The following is a 10,923-nucleotide window of genomic DNA, read 5'->3' as shown; positions in this document are numbered from 1 at the left end:
AGAAATTGTGACTAGCTTGGCGGTTGCCAGGGTCAGGGATGGGGAGAGAGGGCACAGCAGGAGGGAGGTAAGTGTGGGTATAAAAGAGCAATGCAGAGGATCCTTGTGGTGATGGAAATATTCTGTGTCTTGACTGTGGAGGTGGATATGTGGGTACCTAAACATGGTAAAATGGTAAAGGATTAAACACACACGTATGCGTGCACATACACACACACAAATGAATACAAGCAAAAACTGGAACTGAATCAGATTGGTGGATTGTATCAATGTCAGTTTTCTGGTTATGATATTGTACTATAGTTTGCGTCGGAGAAAACTGGACAAAGGGTACATGGGATCTCTATTATTTATTATAATTGCACGTAAATCTACAGTTATCACTCTAAAAATTTTTAAAAAACAGTGAAAAAACAGAAAACGCTAGGAATTTAAGACTTTAAGAGGCATGGGGAACTATTGTGGGATTTTAAGCAGGAGTGACACATGTCTTCATTTAGCACCTATTTTCTGTCCAGTGGTAGGATAATGTTATCCTGGTTTCAGTTACAACTGTGACATTTTAATTTAAAATAAAATTTAAAAGATCTGTCTTTATTTTTAACCTGATGTGGTTTCCCAGAGTTTCCAAGAAGGCAATTTTAGGCCCGATATGCAAGCTCCGATTCCTTCTGCAACAGAAAGAATAAGGATTTGTTCTTTCATTCCTTCCTCAAGTATTTATTAAGCATCTGCTAGGCTCTGTGCCAGGCACATAGATTCAGCAATGAGTAAAAGACAGTCCTGCCTTTGAGACACTGTGTCGTTAGAGTCTCGGGGAGGGGGGAACGTGGCTCCAATAAGAAAGGGATTTATTAAAAGAAAGAAAGAGAGGAAGAGAGAGAGAAAGATAGAGGGAGGGAGGGAAGGAGGGAGAGAGAGGGAGAGGAAGGAAGGGAGGAAGGAAGGGAGGGAGGGAGGGAGAGAGGAAGGAAGGAAGGAAGGAAGGAAGAAAGGAAGGAAGGAAGGAAGGAAGGAAAAGGGGAAGGGAAGAAAGGGATTTATTTGAATATCATGTAACCTAAAGCCAGGGGACAAAGGTCCAGAGATGGTGCAGTGACCTCACAATGTCACCAACGTCCCAGGCTCCTGCTATGTTTTTTTCTCTGCCATCCTTAGCATGGTCCCCCCAGCCTCAAGCTTACCCATGGCTGCAAGGTGGGCAATGCAGCTTGGCTCATATAAGGAGGAAGGAGGGGAGAGCAGCAGAGTACCTGCCAGCTGAATCATCAAGCACCCCCAAAACCCATCAGCTTCTGTTTGCATCTCATTGACCACTTCTGTCTTGCAAGGGAGCTGGGAAATCAGCATTCTCTTGCTGGGGCAGGGAGAACATGGATAATGATTGGTAACTAGCAGTCTCAGTAACTAGTGAGAGACAATACAGTGTGATAAACCCCTATATATGTAATAGAAATATGACATAAAGGCTGCAGAGCCACACATCCAGCCTGAAGCAATCAGGGAAAGCTTCACAGAGGAGGAGACTTTTTGAAGAAATGCCCGGTAGAGGGAAATGCACTGCACGTACCAAGGCATAAGAGGGCCTGTCACGTTTAAGACAGAAAGTGAAGTCTGATGGTGCTGGAGCATAAAGTGTTTTCAGGAGTGTTTGGAGAAGAAGCTAGAAGAGTAGCCTGGGACCAGCACAGGAAGAGACTTGGATGCTGTGCTAAGGAAGTATGGACTTGGTCCTATCATGCAGGAGTTTTTAAACTTTAGCATGCTTCAGGATCATCCTAGGGGCTCAGTGAAACACAGAACACTGGGCCTCACCACCAGAGCTTCTGCTGGAGTATGTCTGGGATCAGGCCTGAGAATTTGCATTTGCATTTCTAATAAGTCCCTGTTGATCAGGGGACCCCATTTGGAGAACCATAGGTATAATGGATAGTTTCCAAGTAGGGGAATAATGTGATCATGTGTTTTTGAATGATCATCCACGAAATTAACCTGGAATGAACAATTTCCTGCAGAGTGCAAATGTCTCAGACACAGCAGCTCTCTAGGAGCACAGCCCTAAAAGGTAGGCAGCTTGCCCATAAGGGTCTCACCTTGCTCAGCACAGATGTTTTTAAAAACAAGATTTGAGGTGTTGAGGGGATCTGGGCTCCAGGTCTGTCTCTGGGACCAAATGGTTGTATGAACTGGGGCAACTATGTTAAACAATTTGAATGTCAATTAGGACACCTATAACAATAATGACTACCATTTATTATAGTTACACAATTATCTTGTTTAATACCACTGTCCTGAAAGATAGGTTTTACTGTTCCATTCTACAGGTAAGAAAATTAAGGCTCAGATTACAACTTGCTCACCATTCCAAGACTCTTAAAGGATGGGGTTAGGATTCAAAACTAGAATTTTTTCCCTTTTATTCCGAAGTTTACACTCCTTTTTTTTCTTTTTTTAAAGCTTATCCTCCTTAACTACATTGCCATGATTTCTGAAACTGAGGTTCATAAATGTATTCTTAGGAATTTATGAGTTTTGTAGGAGAATTTTTAAAATTTAGTATTCTTGACGTTAACCTTTAAAAAATTGATACAAGCAAATATTGGGTTGTCCGGATGACTCTTCTAGCTGACTGAGCCCCTGCATTTGTGTTTATGTTTGCAATGGCATCAGAGCCCAGTAGAATAATTTTAATGGTCCCAGCCCAAAGAGCCAAAGAACATTAGTAGTCTTCATTAGTGAACGGTGCACCCGTGCAAAGTAAAGAGCAAATGACCTCAAGATCAGCTGTATGAATGAGTGTTCCCTGAGGTTTGAATGGAAAAAAGAGGTTAGGAGAGTTAAGTCATCAAATGGCCCATGGTAGTAATAAAATGAAAACACATGAGCCCATATCAGTCCGTTTCACATTCATATCATTAACAGCTATTTAATTTAATAAAGCAGCACCAACTGTCGTATGAGGTCAATGCTGTTAATGTCAACATTGGTGATTCTGTGGCGTTGCTTGTATTTACCTTGCTAATGTGTTTGTGTTCGATAGCTTTTTAAGACCTAGCTACAAGCCTCTAAGGAGGTTATACACATTCAAGGTCCCTGGGAGCAAGAATAATGTACATCAACTCTGGGAGTCTGGAATTTCTGTTCTTTATTGGGGGTGTGCAAATTACTTAATGTTACGCCAGGGCTCTGGGTTATAGTGAGCAGAAATGGTTGGTCTCTAGTAATATGAGCAGAAATGGAGTTTGTTGGAGGGGGATTGGGTGGCTGAAAAACAAGTGGGAAGAGTAGAGAACCAAACTCTGGTCAGAGCTGGAGAGGGTGATCAGGGCTTCCCCAGAACCATCTGGGGCAGAAGGAGTTATGACTGTCCCAGCACTGGATTCCCCACTTTGGCCCAGGCATTACCATTCCAGGACTCTTGATATTGCCATCACCAAGATCCTGGGCAGGAACATCCAGTTGGCTGAGCCTAGACCATTTGCCCACCTCCTGGCTGCCAGGGAGGGGTCACGGGGCGCCCTTCAGCTTCTGTAAACCTAGCCAATGAAGAATTTCTCCCAAATAGGAAGGACCTCTAGATGTTGGGGAGCCAAGACCTTGTTGATAACCACAATTCACTTTCCTACAAAACAGAGAAAATGAGACCAGTTCCGGGGATGTCAGCAATAACTAAGACGACCTCATGAGCATTCACTGTAGAGCCCTGCCCACATTCTTGCGGACATTGCTGAGCACTGTCTGAGGAGTCACACAGCGATGAAGAGCAGCTTCGAAAGGTCTAGACTCCACTGCTGGCTTGTCTGTTTCATGGCTCTCATCATAGTGGGCAGATCAAGACGGAACCAGGCAAGGTAATTTAACAGGACTGAGAAACCGTGTATCCCGAAAAAAGACTTCTTTATTTTTTCCCATTTAAACCAGCTTCTTCTAATGTTCTAAAAACTAGCTAATAAAAGGCCTCTGGCTCAGTTTCTGGAGTTGAGATTCAGAAAACAGAATATTTATCATTGCAGCATTTTAAGGTTCCCATCCTCCTGAGCTAATCACGCAAATGGTCTTGCTCCGAGTGTGAGGGATGGGAAGTGTGTGCCCGGGTCTCTGATGGCGCTTGCTAAAAATGCTTCCCCTCCGAGCCAGCGGGCTTCACATGTGGCTGCAATTAACTGTGAAGAAAACCTGCCGCAAGAGGAAACACTGTGGAGGAAACACTGTGCGTTCTGTGCTCCATGTTGTGAAACTGTTACCCTTTCTTATTTTGGTTGCAGATCCTCCACTTTGAAAGTGTTTCATTTGGGGAGCTGCACAGGAAGTTATTGATTGTGTGTTGCTTTCTTTGCAAAGATTTCTGCACCAGGAAATAGGTTTGTTTTTCTCCCTCCTTCTCCAGTTGCATGAAAGCGTTGGGGAAAAAAAAAATCTGTTTTGGCTACTGCATGGCCTGCCCACCTCCCACCTCTCTGACCTCATCCTCCTACCACTCTTCCCCATCCCCACCTACTCCAGCCACACTGGCCTCGTGGCTGATTTTGGAACATGCCAGGTACTGTTCTGCCTCTGGGCCTTTTGCCTTTGCTTTGCCCTATCCTGGCACATGCTTCCCCCATATAGGCACATAGACATATAGACACAAAATTGGCATAAGCAAATACTGGGTTATCTAGATAACCCTTCTAGCTGATTGAGCCCCTACATCTGTGTTTATGTTTGCACAAACTCTCAAGTTCCTTCAGGTTTCTGCTCAAGTGTTCCTTATTATAGAAGTCTTTCTGCTTCTAGTAACTCCAGCGCCTGACTTCCCTGGTATTTTCTCGTTAACCCCACCCTATTGTTCTCTAGGGCAGCTAACACACGGTATACTTTCTTTATTTATTGTCTTCTCCTCCTAAAATGGCATCTTCACAGGGCAGAGACTATTTACTAACCACTAGTGGTCAGCACATAGCAGGCACTCAATAAACTACGTGTTGAATGAGTGAATGCATGTAACAGTAACAGTTATCATTTCAGGGGTTATAGAATTACAAACATTATCTCTAAAGAGGACTAAAGTTATGTGATGCAGTTAATGCATTGAAGGTCAAGGGTAATGAGGGGCCCATACCTGTATGAGGAGGGTTGGGATCAGAAGCCCTGGGTAAAGGGAAATGCAACATTTAAATCTCCAGTCTTGACCCTTCCTTTGTGGTCCTGACTTATAACCAACTGCCTTTTCAACATTTCCTTTTTGATGTGTCATAGGCAGCTCATACTACATATGACCAAAATGGGTCTTTTGATATCTCCTGCCTCTAGGATAAACCTACTCTTCCTCCAACTTCCCATTTCAGTTAATGACCACCTTCTACCTTTGCTCAGGTCAAAAGCCAAGGAGTCATCCTGGGGGCCTCACTTTCTTTCAACCCCTATGTGCAATCCACCAGAAAATGTGCCAACTCTACCATGACAGAAATGGCCAATTGGACACTAAGGATCTGAGTTCCCGTCCCATAGCGTAGAACTGTTGCCCAGAAGTGGCTGCCCACACAGGGATTGCCTTTCTTAGCTCCCCATCATTCAGGTGAGGCCATGTGACTGGTTCTCACCAATGGGATATAGGGGACGTGATCTGTGCTTAGGCCCACGAAGAAACATGTGTGCCCTCTCCATGTTCTCTTTCTCCATCTGCTGGATGAAGAAGATCCTGCAAAGGATTCTGAGGTCCTGGGGCTGGCAGAGCCACAAGACTGAGGGATCCTGGGTTCCTGAGTCAACACTTGCCGGACAGCCACTGGCTCTTCTAGAACACCTGTTTGGACTTTATGTGAAAAGCCACCAAGCTTTTGGGGTCAACTCTTGCAGTAGCTGACATTGCTTTAACTGATACATCTACCACCAAAACACACCTCAAATTTGTTCACCTGGCTTCCTTCACCTCTTGTTTTGTTTTTGAACTGCCATCCTCTCTCATTTGAAAGATTATGAAAGTCTCCTACCTTATCTCCTTGCCTCTATCTCCCTGCCAGCTACAGATTGGGTGTTTGCCCCCTGCAGATTCATATGCTGAAGCCCAGTCCCCATGTGATGGTGTTAGGAGGTGGGGGCCTTTGGAAGGTGATCAGGTCACGAGAGTGGAGCCCTCCTGAATGGGTTTAGTGCCCTTATACAAGACCCCAGAGAGCCCCTCTGCCCCTTCCACCATGTGAGAACACAGCAGAAAGATGCCCACCTAAGAACGAGGAAGTTGGCTCTCACCAGACACCAAATATATACAGGACACCTTGATCTCGGACTTCCCAGCTTTCAGAACTGAGAGAAATAAATGTTTGTTGTTTAAGCTCCCCCATCCATGGTATTTTTGTTATACAACCCAAACGGACTAAGACATCCCCATAGCCTATTGTCCACAGCCATTGGAGAGGTCTTTTAAGAACTCAAAGCTGTGTTACCTCTTTCCCCAAACCCCCTCAAATGGCTTCCTTTTACATGCAGAATAAAGTCTGAACTCCTCGTTATAGCCTGTCTACTTCCCCAACTGTATCTCAAATGTCTTTCTCCCTCACTGATTATGTGTGGTCCAACCACCTTGGCCTTCACACGGTTCTTCAAACATGGCAGACCTGCTCCTGTCCCAGAGACTTCACACTTGCTATTTTTCCTGTCTGGAAATCCTCCCCCCAGATTGTGGCATGACTGGTTCCTCGTTATCATTCAGTTCTCAACCCAAACGTCACCTCCTCACAGAAGCCTTCCCCGATCATGCTGTCAGACTGAGGCCATTCTGTGGCTACCACCAGTCATTCTCTATTTCATGTCCCTGTTGTATTTTTTCATTGCTCTTACTACTATCCTTAACTCTTTTAGGGTAACTTATGTGACTTAAATTATGTTTCCTGGCTAATTGTCTCTCTTCTCACCTCCTCCCCAACACCTCCCCATTAGAGTATAAGCTCCTTCAGGGCAGGACCTTGTCTGTTTTATTGATAGCCCCAGCTTCCACATCTAGAATGGTAAATGGCAAACAGAAAGTGCTCTAGACGATAGGAAGGCAGGGAGGGAAGGAGAATGGGAAGTCAGAAGGAGGAAGGGGGGGGAGGAAGAACTGCCCTAATTAGATCAAGGCCCCTCACAGTGCAACCCCAGGGTCCACACCAAGTTCCTGGAGATGGGGGAGCAGTGGGATGGGGGAAAACAGATGGAAGGCAGGCTGAGAAGCACTATGGCTTCTGAAGCAGCCTCAAGGTTATAGACATGACATTACCTACCACCCTAAGGCATCAGCTTACTGTTCTCTGCAAAGCTCCCTCTCTGGAAGGGAAAAAAACACCCTTTTCCTTCTTTTTTTCTCTCTGTGCAGAAACCTCATCTATTCTGGACCCAAACCCATTTCCCCTACTGCCAATAAGCACTGGAAAGATTATGGGGCCTCCTCATAGATGTAATTCAGAAGCATATTAAACTGTAAACATAGTATAATGAAGACATGGTTGCCCAAGATGAGTATTTATTTATTTATATATATCAAGTTCTTTCAAAAATAGGTTTGTACATTGTGGTGCCCTAAATACAAACACAGTCTGCTTATTGGGGATGTCAGCATTATACACAGTAGGAGCACATTAGACTTTGAACTGGAGCCATTTTTATTGAATATGCAACTGTTCTAATGTATATGAAAATATTTTTTAAAAATATGCAAACTAATATGAATTCATCAGTTTAAGTAGGGTTGACTTGGATTTTAGAGCTGTCTTAAGTAATCAACTGTAGGGTCAAACAGGTGAATGATGAAGTGGAAAAAACAGCCATTAAATAATTTTACTATTTTTTAAAGTACTTAATGCTTAAAAAAAAACCTGAATCTTTTTTTTCCAGTTAGGGCTTTTTTCTTTCTTTTTTTCCCCCAGTTTTATTGTGGTATAATTGACACACAACACCAGATACTATAATGTCTTAACTTACACATATTGTGAAATGATTGTAAAATGATCACCACAATGTTTAGTACTTGTTTTACCAGACCTTTCTACATAGGAATCATCCCCAATGTATAGGAGAGAAGATAGAAGGGTGGGCAGTGTCCAAGCTTGTGTGTAATGTCATGCAGCTGGAAAATGGTGGGACTGGGGTTTGAACTCTGGTCTGGCTGATGCCAACGTCTCAGCAATTCTCATGTGCCACGTGTTTCTCCATCCTTTGACAAATGATATCAAAAATTATGTTAGAACCTCAGTAAATTCCAATTCCATATGGTAGCCCACAGGGGATGGGCCACCAAAAGGAGACATTTCCCTTCAGAGTTGAAGTGTTGGTCTGTAACAGTTGATTTAATGGTTTACTTAGAGATTCTCAACAGGGTCTTTTCTGGGTAGACAGTGATATGATTGAAAGAGCGAATCAGGATCAGGACAGCTGGTTTGAATCCTGGCTCTGCAGTACTAAGGCAAAGATTTTACCCTCTCTGAGCCCCCATTATTTCATCCGTAGAATAGGGTTGATAATGTCTTCCTCACAAGATTAAGTTACATTAAATGGGAAGGCTCAGCCGAGTGCCTTGCACATAGTTGGCACCCAGGAATGTTGATCTTCCTTCCTTGTTTACTTTCTTCTTGCCTATATATAGCACATGCTTGTAAGAGCTGAATGCAAAGCAAGAAATTGGAGCCAAGAGAGATGTGGCAATCTTGGTTTGAAGAATTTCTGTCCTAGGTGGTGTTGTCCTCTGAGTGATTCCACAGAGGAAAAACACATGCTCATTTCTGGTAAGTTCCCTGGCTCAAACCATTCTCTGTCTGAGAGTTAGCTAGTTACCTGTGGTCAAACTCTCGATGCCCTTGAATCTAGCATCTGCAACATTCTTTTCTCTGGAAGATGGCTCCTATTATCTCCTGCCCCAGCCCACTGGTTTGTCTTTAAGAAAGATGGCAAGCGTCTATTGCCAAGATGAATTGTTCTTATGGTATTTGAAGGAAAATTCCTTGTGTGAGGATGAATCCAATCTTTGGATCGGTTAGACAGGTATCACTCAGAGACCTGAGGTCTAAGCAATTGTTCTGGCCATAAATCTGGTCTTGCTTAAGAGCATTCATTCAGAACCATGCTGTGAAAAGAGCTGACATTCAGAAAAATGCTCACCACTGACTCCTTGACAGGTTTCAAATGGTACTGCTCCAAACCTTGGAATATCACCTTCATTGAATTCCACGAACAGTTTGAGGCTTGGGTTACTACTACTCAAAATGGTCCTATCACTGGACTCCATCCAGTTGGGTGAAGGATAAAATTCGTGTTGGGTCAGGGTGGAGGTTGAGGCTCATTTGTGGCCTCTGAGATGGTTGCAAGGAAAGAAAGAAAGGGAATTAATTGAGTGCTTACCTTGTGCCTGGCACTGTTAGAGGCTTTCATACACATCTGCCTAGAAATTCTGCAAATGTGTTAACCACTCATAGCCCTATTATTTACCACATTCCAAAATGTGAGCAGTAGAGGACTTACTTAGCAAGCCAGGTCTGGGTTTGAATTCTGACTGCCTGCAATAGAATGATAGCTCAGTGAGAGCAATGTTTGTTTGCTGCTGTGTCCCCAGTGCCTACAAAAGTCCCCTGCACATAGTAGGACCACAACCCTTATTTGCAGAGTTGGGCTGCTTAGCCTCTTTAAAACTTCTGTTTCCTCACTATATTATAATAAAACGAAACCTTTTCAGCTACAACTGGATGCATTTGAAGCAGAGAAACAGGCTTTGTTGAATGAACATGGTGCAGCTCAGGAACAACTAAATAAACTAAGAGATTCGTATGCTAAATTACTGGGTCATCAAAATCTAAAGCAAAAAATCAAGCATGTTGTGAAACTGAAAGATGAAAATAGCCAACTCAAATCGGAGGTGTCAAAACTCCGCTCTCAGCTTGCTAAAAGAAAACAAAGTGAGACAAAACTACAGGAGGAATTGAATAAAGTTCTTGGTATCAAACACTTTGATCCTTCGAAGGCTTTTCTTCATGAAAGCAAAGAAAATTTTGCTCTCAAAACGCCGTTGAAAGAAGGCAATACAAACTGCTGTTGAGCTCCTATGGAGTTTCAAGAATGATGCAAGTAAACATCTGAAAGACCTGTTAAAGATTATTTCATTCTTACTATTTTTATTATTATTGTTGCTATTATTATTATGTTTGTAATGAATATTTTTAATGTATTTAATATTAACTTTCTATTCTTAGGAATGTGAAGGGAAGGAAGTTCAATATTTTTTACCAGTATGACTTCTGACATTTTATTTTCTATTGTCTGTACCTCCTCCTTGATGCTTACCTTTATCACCTCATTATACACCTTCTCACTGGCTTTCCAACTTACAACTCATCCCATCCAATAAACATTCCTTTAAAAAAAAAAAACAAAAAAAAAAAAACAAAACTTCTGTTTCCTCAACAATAAAAGTAGGAAAAATAAAACCTGTATCATGGGATTTTTTAATTACACTTTTTATTTTGAGATAATTATAGATGTGCATGCAATTATAAGAAAGAATACAGAGAGATCCTATGTATCCTTTCCCCAAGTGGTAACATCTTGTGAAACTACAATATAATATCACAACCAGATTACTGACATTGAAAACAAAAAAGAAAAAAAAGAATATTGACATTGATCAGTCCATCGATCTTGTAGGATTTCCCGTCTAGGATTTTTATGTGGATGAAATGCAATTACATGGGCATAACGAGTGGCACAGTACATGCGTATTATAAGCATTTAAAAATGGTAGTTAATATCCTCCTAGGAGACAATATGGTGTAGACCAGAGGTTCTCAAGGGTAATGTGCATATGAATCATTTGGGGAGCTTGTTGAAATGCCGATTCTAATTCAGTAGGTCTGGGTGGGGCCTAAGAGTCTGCATTACTAGCAAGCTCCCAGGGGATGTCTGATGTGGAGTGACAGGCTA

This window comes from Callorhinus ursinus, unplaced genomic scaffold (genome assembly GCF_003265705.2).
Source record: "Callorhinus ursinus isolate GAN/ISIS: 27379988/994484 unplaced genomic scaffold, GSC_fseal_2.0 scaffold15, whole genome shotgun sequence".
Taxonomy (NCBI): domain Eukaryota; kingdom Metazoa; phylum Chordata; class Mammalia; order Carnivora; family Otariidae; genus Callorhinus; species Callorhinus ursinus.
The sequence above is the reverse complement of the archived record's forward strand: the minus strand, read 5'-3'. Positions refer to the sequence as shown.